Here is an 11,801-nt window from a genome sequence, read left to right on the forward strand (position 1 = left end):
TTAACTTTCCCTCAATTCTCTCGTCCTGACTCCTCAAATCCACATTCGCCCTTTAACTTTTGGTCCTCTCTCCACCAATTCACCATTCCTTACTCTTGGCTCCTCATCACACATTTTCTTCTCTCCCCTTCTCTTAACATCAAATTTTTACTCCACTCTCCTTCTCCTGTGCACCTCACTCTCACTCATTTTCCCTCTCAGCTCACTTTTATCCTTTCTCTGTTTTGTCTCCTTTTCTCATATGACCTCTGTCCACAGTTCATTGAGATGCTAATGCTGCTTAACCATGGATGTATAAGGAAAACTGGATCCAGGGTCTGAACGATGAAAGTTTCTCATTGGTGAGTGAGCTGAACTACGTTATGTGGATGGCATGCAGCTGAGGCTGACTTCTATTGAAAACTGCTCATTGCCCTTTAGCTTGTACACTGGCTACCTGAGTTGACATAACTGAATGAAACATGAATGAAACATCACACACACACACACACACACGCACGCGCAAGCACGCACGCACGCACACACACACACACACACACACACACACAACCAAAAAAACACCGCCATGACAACCAAAGGGCAAATTGAAACATTTCTTCCGTAGTAGTAGTTCGTTCAAATGATTTGTGGATTTAGTCAGATAGACGGAGGAAACAAAACAGATTACAGGCTTTTGTGAAAACATTTAGTCCCGTGCAAAAGAAACATAAAGCCAGAATAGTGAAAATGTTTGCATTGCGATTAACAAGATAACTAATCAACATACACATAATGTCCAACAACCGCTATAGCTGACCACAAGTATAGCATTGTTGTTAAAATATTTTAGCTACAGTGGTGCAGATTCATTTGTATTTGACTCTGATACCTCTACCTTGGATGACTGCATGGCTAGCTAGCTAACTAGCTAAAAGGTTTTCAGGTTAACAACATTAGTTGCTCTTATGATATAAGTTAATAGTCATATACTTAACAGTTACAAGCACTTGTCCAAAAAAACTATGAATCTTTATTATAAGAGAAAACACATACAATGCAAATATTTAATGTTGAGGGATCAATAAGCTGTTATCTAATCATGTTTGTAGTGAATGGAAAGGAGTTCCCATACCAGAGCTGTAAAACATTGATTGCATACCAACCCTGTTGAATCCTTTAGGCCTTGAGACCTTCTGTAGTTACAGGAGACATAAAAAGTCATGGTTTAAATGTTACTGTTTGTTGTATCATTTTGTCCTTATTTTTCTTCTAAATTGGGGGTAAGGGAACACCAAAGTTATGATGGTCTGTGCAGAAGCTTTTTCCTTGAGTGAAGGTCCAGTATTATTGTTTTGATATTTTTGATCTAAGTAGCAGATATACTGCGCTTGACATACCTGTCTGCTCATTCAGTATTTATTATACCTATATTAATTTGTTGTATAGCCTTTGATTTCGCACAACACGCAAAAGGACTTATACACATATAGAATTACTTTTCTCCAGTGAAAACAGTCAACATGTCACTCCGACAGTGTGCGAGGGAGACAGATGCACACCGTGATTCAATGCTCTGGTGTGCCCGATGCTCTGTGCAGTTTTTTATGTATTCAGTGACTTGTCTCCTCCTGCCCTGCCGGAACTCTCTCTGTGTTCCGGGATCTCAGGTATTACAAATGATGCACTTCTTCTGGCTCCATGTGGCCAAATGCCAAGCTTTTGGCTTCATTCAGTTGATAAACGAAATGGGTGATGTCATGGTTTCTACGTCCATTACTTTCACAGTCTATGTGGCAAACTTTGCAACAGTGTTTAGAAGATTTCGCTAAAAGCTGTAATGTAAAGATCAGGTGGGCACTATGAAGGAATTGGGGTCAATAAAAGTCAGTATGATTCATCATCTGGGTACCATGACTGTCTGCTCTTAAATGAACACAATCAATCCAACATTATGTCTGGAACAAAGCAGTGGACAGACCAACATTACCATCTCTTATGCCATGCAGCAAGCGTGAATAAAATTAACATAGACTGTCCTCTTACTCTATTAATTAACTCTGACAATACCAAAAAAAGTATGATAACATTATTAAAATCACACTGAGAGGGAGTTTAGAAACCATGAAAGTAGAAAAAGGTTTTATCTGTCTCTTCTGACCAGAGGATGCGTGATGAGTCTGACCTTGCCGCTGGAACACATCATTATATATTCTTTCTGTGTAATGAGCCAGCCAGTGTCTTCTGCAGAGGAATATTTGGCAACTGAATTTCTCATCTCAGGCAAATTAGAAACACAACTTAATGTAATGAGATCCGAAGGTCAGACTTTGTTTCGGAAAAGTGCCACCTGAACAGTTTGAAAAAGTTTGGAGGTGCTCTGGAGAGACAGCAAACTGGTTTATTTGGAATTGCTGCAACAGGTTTCAGAGTGTGTACACAGCTTTGTCCACAGTGAGGATGGATATATTAGCGATTGTTTGGATTAGACGTGATGTGATGTATTCAAATGACACTGTCACTGCCTTTGGCACAGTGCTGATGATGTTTTCTCTCCACGTGTTAATGCACCACTGACCGAGGAATCATTACATATTCACTAAGGCTCTTCAAAGCTGTCCCCTTGCTAAGGCTCACAAAAATACATTATAAGCAATTATGATGCATTAGGAGCATCGCAAAGCTGTCAGAAGGAGCCCTCCTAACATTCATCTTATAATCAAATGATGACTTTGTACTCCCATATGACCGAGGTGACTGGAATAGTCCATCAAATAATCCTCAGCGGCTGTGTGACTGAGACACCCAGTGAGCTGAACCCTGAGTCTGAGGCCAATGTAGTCGATCAATGGAGCGAACCAGCGTGGGAGGGCAGAGCACGTATAGCCACAATGGTGTTATGATTTGAAATAAGTTCTTAAAAAAGTTACAGATGTTTGTCTGTACCAGTTTCCTCACTCAAATTATCAGGCTTCTTAATCATCCACACCTCTAATTCAGGTTCAATAATAATGTATTTAAAATTTTGAGCAACAATCAATCACTATTTTTTGGTGAAGGTTTGTTTCATCAACCGGGATACTCATTCTGCTGGCTCCATAAACTCCACTTATATGTCTACTTCTCAATAACCAAAAAGTTGGTTAGAGTCAGCATTTCCAATTTATATAGTTCAATGTACAACCTATACAGTAAGAGGAGATAATACGCCACATTGTATTTGTTCAACAGGCCACTAAATGGCTTTGACATAAGGTACTTCAAAATACATGTTCAATCAAAATATCAAAGTAAGTTGAAGATTCAATGCATTCAATAAAACATCCCTTCAAAGATCAAGGCTAGAAAAAAGTAACATATTGAAAACTGGATTTTCATGCCGTATGGAACACAAAGGAAACAACTTTCTAACTGGGATGTAAAGTTCAGATTATTCCGCTTTAACGGGCAAAATGTACTCCTTTCATTCAATTCAGAAAAAAATACATGCAAGGCCAGATCCTGAGCTCTTTATCTGATTTAACCAATTAAAACAGACTAATGATACACACTTGTTATCGTTATTGTTCACTATTGTCAAACTCCTTCACCCTGACTGAGGGCCGGGCTGAAAAGAACAGGATTTGTGTTAACGGATTAACATCGTCTATTGCTGCTTCCCTACAGTGTCGTGGTGTCAAAAGAGAGTGCACTCTGGCTCAGAGGAAATATATGAATGCTTATTTTGTGCTTTGTAACTAAAGACTGGCATTCAATAGTGCTACATTTCTTTCACTAACAATCGTCCTTTATATGAGTGTAAGTTCACGGTGACTGATCAGTTTCAAAAAGGAAAAGAGCTTTAATTTGTGTTTTCAATCAGGTTCTACTTCAATGCTTTGCACGAATATAATATGCTGTGCCAATAGGTGTCTTGTGAGAATCAGGCTGTATTGTGTACCTTTACATTTTTAAATCTCCACCACAGAAAATGCTCTTAAGTTTTAAAGCAAGGCAACATGACAAAATGTTCTGAGAAATCCCACTTCAATTGCGTATTACATTGAAATGGTTTCAGTTATCAAAGGAATAGGAAAGGAAGAATGACACGTCTTGATTCAATTTTCAATTCACTTTTTAACTAAAGAGGTAATCATTTTCTTTAATCTAAGAAGCAAAAAATAAATCCTCCACCCAACAGAAAAAAGGTTCAGAGTTAGCAATACGCTCTCCCGCACTCCGGTGGCTCCAACGATGTACCAGTGAGTGACTTTCATTTACACCACGTCAAATCAAAAGCAGTTTAGGCACTCTCCCGCCAAACCAAATGCTTCAGCTCTTTGTTTCAGTCCACAATGAGTCTTACTGTACCTGTGTGTTTATGTTAAACTTAAAGAGAATGTTAACTCTGCATTAATCACTTGTCAGATGAAGCAGTTAAAACAAGTCAGTAGATCTGGACAACGAGAAATAATGTCAGTTGGGTACCAAAACAAATGTAAAGGGAAAACCATCTCATCTCTGTTTTATCTCTCTCTCTTTTCTTCTCTCTTGACTCATGAAAATATGGAAGTGGGGGAAGAAGAGTGTACCGACTATTCCTATGGGGTTATCTCTGACCCAAACAGGCTTCCCACCCAGGCTCTGCCTTCCCTGTACTCTTTCTGACAGCTGTCTACCATTTTTATCTCCTTTCACACGTGTTTATCATAAATGTTCTGTGAGGTAACTTGGGCCTAACAAAACACTGGTAGAGTGATGTTCCAACTTGATAACCCTGATGAAGTACTGGCTCTAGCTACCCATCTTTCTGGTGTGGACTAATATCCATGTGATCAGTGGTTTTGTGACTGATCAGCATGGCATAATGGCATAATTGGGACAAGTAGTTTCCTCACTGAGCGCATGTCCTTTACATTAAGGCACAAGTATCTTGTTTTTTAAGATAACCCTCAAACCCAATAAACTAAACGAACATACAAAGACACTGAAGTAATTTATTTTTCACTTGTTGCTTAGAGCTGATCGATAAGATTGATGCAAACATCGTATCTGTACATTCAATATGGAGCCTATGAGCCAGCAGCAGGTTAGAATTAGCTTACGAAAAAGAGTTGAAACATGGAGCTTGCCCTGCTCCAAACTCAAAATTAAAATCCACCTCCAAGCACCTCATCACCTGCTTATTACCACATTGTGTCTAGTTTGTTTAATCCCTACTCAAATAATTAGAGAATATTCTATCCGATTCTATGTCGATTGAGCCGGTATTTCTGTGATTAAATCTCCTGCGATTAAAACAACTCTTCAGATCTAATTGAGTGTTAGTTTATCTCACGGTCCACATCTAGCTACCCAGGGTAAGTGATGCCTTATCCATTACACAGCAGTGGTTTGTCTACCACAGAGGGTTGGTTGAGCAAAGGCATATAGATGTTTCCAGACCGGTGGACGTCAACCATTGGCTTGTTGGCTGTTTTTTTTTAAATACTCCTGATGCCATGTTGGTTTTATGGGGCCAGAAATGACCAGTTTTGGGTGTGCCAGTGGTATAGTGGTTAGTGCGCCCCCCATGTACGGAGGCTATAGTCCTCCAAGCGGGTGGCCAGTGTTCGAATATGATCTGTGGCTCTTTTCCCACATGTCATTCCTCACTCTCGCTCTACCTGAATTCCGACTCTATCCACTGACCTATCTCTCTAAAAAAAAGGAATAAAAAGCCCAAACAAATAAAAAAGAAAATGAATGACTATTTTTGGATGACAGGGTGGTGCTGGACACAGGTTAGGGGGTTAACAAATGCCAAGAGCAAGCAACTGATGATTGACACAACCTGAGTGACTTTAAATAACTGCTTTTCTCATCACTTTAATACATAATTTTTCTCTGGAGCAAAAAGTTTTGGCCTCATTTTTGTGCCTCAAGGTTTACTGCTTGAAGCTAACCAGAGTGTGAATTTAAGGAAATAATAGGTTTTCCTATTTCCTAAGTGATCAAGTTATAATTTAAACACAAACGTGAAATGATATTGTCTCTGAAATGTATAGTTTTTTAAAATTTGGCTTCCAGTTGGTTTTCTTTAGTTCTTCATGAAAAGAGTTTTTTCATTACTGGAGTCCTAATATGCATTAGAATAAACCCTGGCTTTCAGTAATAACTCACTGAGACCTTGAATATATATTTTTGCATAATGAGTACAGTACGATGTCACTGAAAGGGACCAAGCATCTTTAAGTGCTTTCATTAGTAGTAGTGCTATTACCCGAGTGGTGATACTGTTTGGTTACCTTTTCTGAGCACAGATGTTCATGTCCTGTTGTGTGACAGGCTCTCAGTATTCTAGGTCAGCCTCTCAATGCTCCAGTGTGACTCAAGAATGAAAGGGCATGTACAGGGAAGAGGCAAAAATAGCAGCTGGGCCACAGAAGCCAGCGCTTTGACAAAGCCTCGGACATGTGTGTTTCCTGACCTGAATAACCAAGAGTGCTGCGGTGCGCTCGACCAGGTAGACCCCAGACCTGTCGGAAAATAGCACTGCTGTTTCTTTCACATCCACCTGCGCTTTACATTTTCTTGTTGGCTTCTTTAACCTGGGAGCAAAAGCAGAGCTCAGACAGTATTTCGTTAACAATAAGGCTGTACTTCTATCAGACCTAAACTCATTTATTTAATAGATCTGAGTGATTAGATCATGTTTAATGTACTCAAACTATCTCGTATGTGCCTCAGCTCCCTCTCGCTGACATGAAGACGTGGGGGCTCTAGCTGTTTCTTTTCCAAACATCTTTTCTGCGGCTGGGGGTACTTTCTGTTTCTTTTCCAAACATCTTTTCTGTGATCCCTGTCCAATTACTCACACTCAAGAGGCTTTGCTTCAATCTCAGTCTTTTCACTCCAGGGTTAAATGGAATTAGCAAAGCTGAGACCTCATCATCATCATCTGTGGCAATTTGTTCGCACTTTCACATTCACAGTCACCACCTGCTGCCAAGTTACATTGCCTTTCCATTTTGGAGAGACTTTCAAAGAACAATGAGAACACGGTGCACAGCGTGGACATGATCTGTTTTACACTCTGCTCATCAAGAACAATTCTTTCTTTTACAATAGAGGCAGCAGACAATTACTTGGTGGAACACATTTTTAGCTACAGTCTGATATCAGTTGAAAAGAAACAAGTCTGAAGAATTCTTGAGTAAAATTTATATATTTATTTTTTCAACAGAGACAAAGCTTCACATGCACACATTCACGTCACAAAGTCCCGCTTTATGCTCCAGTATTTATGTCACATAAGGTGCAGCTGAACCTCTTTCCCTTTGCGTCTAATGCAGCAGCAAATCACACTGTCACTCTTGACTTGTGATTACTTTGGCATATTGCATGTTTAGAATTTGTAGTCAGGTCTAGTACTGTCATGTCAAGCTCTTTCACATCATCTTCCTGGAAGATTCTGAGATTTTTTCCTCCGCCCCCTTTTTTCATCTGCGGGAGGAAGCCTGGGTTGCAAATGATCAAAATCGGCTACATTCGTCCTAAGGCGCAGCAGGGGACCGAGGCTGGAAGAACGAGGGGGGGATGAAGAGATGACAGAGAATTCAACGAGAGAAGCTGGGGAAAAAAGACATTGAAAGAGGAGAGAGTGCTGGTTGTGGATGGTAGAGGGAAAGTTATGTGGTGTCAGACAAGGAAACTGGGATAGAGAGAGTGAGAGGAGAGCATGGAAGAGAGAAACAGATGGGGGGGGGGGGGCTGGAACTTTTCAATTACAGCTCACACAGACAACAAAGACCCAGATTTCAAGAGACTTTAACAATCTGCAGCCCAGAGGGAAATGCTCATTTAGCCTCCTTCATTTCTCCTCTTCTTTTCTTGCACAAATTAAAAGCTGGAATATTTAATGTGTTTCTTTTGTTGCAAAAGCAAACACAGGATTTTCCGTCATCACAGATTTCCTGAATGCTAACATCGGCCACCTGGGGTGTCTAATCTTGCTGGTGGAAGAACTGCCAAAACTTGTGTTTCACCTATTTGAGAGCAAAGACTATGAATAAGAAGTGGGCATAGGCACAATGATGTCACTGACTGGTGTGTCAACCACCCTTTTGAAACTTTGGTATTTTGGTTGGTCGACAATTGTTTTTATGGAAGCAGTTGTCTGTTGCACCAGCTCTGGCTAAGTTCCGTCAGAAGTTAAGTCCACACTAAACCCCATGTAAAAACTATAGTTTGTTACTTAATTTATCATTGTTTCATTTCACCACAGGCACTTAAGGTTCATCTTCACTATTAAAGCGTGACGCCCAAACTAACCAAAATATGGTAGCAAAAATTACATTTCAACTTCATGTGGCCAATCACTGAAAAGCATTTTTATTCCTGTAGTGTTTGTCTCAGTGCTGCCTCTCATGCTCAATAAAATGAAATGGAAACACAATACAAATTAGTAGGAATAAATAAATATTTAAATAGAATGTATATTTCCTATGAAGTGCAAGATATACTACAATAATTTTTGATTTAGCCAAAAGCTTGTGCAAAGTTTTTTAAGTCTGTTTTTAAAAGGAATACACAGTTGTAGCAGACCTTAGCTCATGTGGTAAAGAATTCCAGAGTGTTGGACCATACTGGCTAAAAGCACCATGAGCTGATCTGGAATTCATTTTGTGAATGGTGAGAAGACCTATCTTTGATGATCTGAGTGACCTGTTTGGTGTGTATTCAGTCAGCATGTCAACAACATAGGATAAAGCTAAGCCGTTCATAGATTTAAAAACAAGAAGACGTATTTTAAAATATTTTTTTTGTGTTACTGACAGTAATGAAGATTTGTAAAAATGGGAATGATGTATTCTTACTTTTCGGTGACAACTAAAGCCTACAACTTAATCTACAGCTCTGTAACAAAACAATGGTGACAGAGTAGAAAAATCTTCGACTACAACATTAGCTAATTTAACAGCACTTTGACGGATGAAACTACCTTGCTCATCAAGAGTGACTCAACTTGGGCGGATGTGGCTCAGTTAGTAGAGTCGGTCATCTCTCAATTGGAAGGTTTGGGTTTGATCCCCAGCTACTTCAGCCACATGTCCAATATGTCCTTGGGCATGACACTTAACCCTAAATTGCTCCAGCTGCTTCATCAGCGGCGTATGAATGTGTATGAATGGGATTAATTACTTCTGATGGACACTTCACATAGCAACCTCTGCCATCAGTGTGTGAATGGGTAGGTGTGACTGTAAAAGCGCTTTCAGAAGACTAGAAAAGTCCTATACAAGCTCAAGTCCATTTACCATTCAAGTCATCATACATTTCTGAGGGATTTTGTCTCCAAGAATGCCGTGCCCCTCCATTCCTCATCATCCCTCAAACTTATCCCACTTCTCAAAACGATACAGTACACCATGACACTTGAGGACTCTACTGTACACCTACAGTACTACAGGCCTGGTATAAGATTTAACACATGCCTACATTGGAACTATCTTAGCTGGTGCAACACCTAAATCATTTGTAGTGCGTGAACTTGACTTAAATTAGAAATTACTTTTAAAACAGGCTATGTCTTAATTAGGAACCCAATGCAGATATTTGAAGGAAATGTTGTAAATAGATTGCTACATTGCTATTCTAGATAACAGCTTGCTGTGGTAGCGACATGTCAATCACAGGTAGCCACGCTTTACAGCAGTGATATTGAAAGGTGGGCTGTGAGCCACTACTGGGCATTGAGAAATCTGTGGTTGGGTGACTATAGAGTTTTTATTTTAACAATAAATTTGAAAAATGTTCTTTTTGAATATTTTAGATTTCATTTTGGGCCACATCATTCTTTAGTTTGAGAGGGTGGGGTGAAAAAGACTTTGACCAATGGATTTAGACCGGAAATTCATTGGCCCGTCGTTTAAAAATCATCAAAGAGTACGATCGACTTTCCATCTTCTTCAATTGGACTCAACCAGTCGAGTCAACCCCTGCTGGCCATTAGCAAGAATGCAGCAGCACCAGCACTGAAAGTGGCTACAGCTATTTAGACTTAAAACATGTGAGTCCTTATTATTGACTTTCTTTATTTCTAGCCTGAAAAGAAGAAAAAGGTAAGCCAGCATTCTGAGGGGTTGTTGGCCAAATAACATTAAAGCAAAAAGGGAATCAATGGGAGCAGACTATTGATTCAGTCTCATCATGGATAACAAACACTTTCCTTGCAGCCCATTTAACACAGGGAGGCTTTTGTCAATCAGAGTTTTCATGTGAGTGACAAGCATAATGACAAGATGACTTAAAAGAACAGGCCAAAGAACTCTCCTGGCAAGCATAAAGTATAATTGCACCAACATCAAACAACTTCTGGCTAAGGGAATTTATCTTTTTTTTTATCATTGTTGTATTCCCTGAGCAGACATGAGAGTCTAATTAGAGATTCATCCGCTGTACCTGTCGCTGCACTAACAAACACACAAAGTGCTACATACCTGCTTTTTCCCCCACCAGAATTTGAAGGCTGGTGGCAGCTAACTTTCCTCTAACGTCATTCAGCTTTCACATGTCTGAGAGATTTGTCGGCTGTGTGTCAAGTAGCTGTGATGTTGCTGTGAGGAAGGGAGGAGTAGAAGGAAGGGGGGATCCACATCAGCATCTGTTCCTCCACCTGTCTCTCGGATCACTGTCTGGGAAACTGCACTTGTAATATTATTTCACCAAGCAGCAACCTCCACGGCTGAAATTGAGAATGAAGGCAATGTGGATGTCCAAACACCTGCAGTTCCTCGGGTGTCCATCTGTGGGGAAGCCCAGTATGTGGCATACCCGTTCAAAATAGCAATTTCTTTTTACAGCAAAACAGCCTGGTTCAATCGCTCATGTCTTTAGCATACTCTACCAGGGATACATTTATTTAAAACTCATCAATTTTGAATTTATGAAGGATAAGAGTTGATCATGGCTGACCTGACTGACAGGCGGGCATGTTGAAGCGTTTTGTCAGGAGGCTTAAGGCATGCCTCAACTCCAGCTCTTGGCTAGTTGTTAGGTTGACTGAAAATCATGGTTGAGACAGAATTTCCACCATGGCCAGCGACATCAACAGTAACCATTACTGTACGGTAACGTCACTCAGGTTTTCGTCCATTATAATACTTTTAAGGCTCATGGTTATGCAATATATGGGTCGTGGTTAACTTGAGTGACATGATGGGTGCTGCTAGCAGCCTTCTACTTGTCACCTTGGGATTTTTCACACGATATCAAACAAATAATTTGTCATTGCTCCAGGTTTTTGGTGAGTAAAGTGTTAGCTCAAAGCTACCGACTTCAAGTTTTTGGCTAATGGTTAATGCATATAAAACATTCACAGGTTTGAGTTACTTTTTTTTCTGGCAGTGAAAACAACCGGCCATAGCAATGAGAGGTGCTCTCTCTTTGCTTAAGCAATGATCCAAAAAACAAACTCATTCTGCACTAGCATTGACAGCATTATAGTTGTATAGCGTGTGTAGTCTTCTGGCTACAGTGCTTTTACACCACAGGTCACACCTAGCCATTTAAACACACTGATGGCAGAGCAGAGGTATTAACTTATTCCATTCATACACATTCACATGCCGCTGACAAAGCAGTGGAAGTGGCTTGGGGTTGCCCAAGGACATATCGGACATGTGGATGCAGGAGCTGCATGGGAATTGAACCCCCAATCTTCTGGTTGAGATTCGACCGACTACCAACACAGGCCCCGATCAAGCAACATTTGGCAGAGGGAGAAAACATTTCTTGGGTCAAGTTATGCTGCTTGAAGTAGGCAGTATGAGTGCACTTCTAAACTTAAATCACATCAAATAAGC

This window comes from Labrus mixtus, chromosome 8, assembly GCF_963584025.1.
Source record: "Labrus mixtus chromosome 8, fLabMix1.1, whole genome shotgun sequence".
Lineage (NCBI taxonomy): Eukaryota > Metazoa > Chordata > Actinopteri > Labriformes > Labridae > Labrus > Labrus mixtus.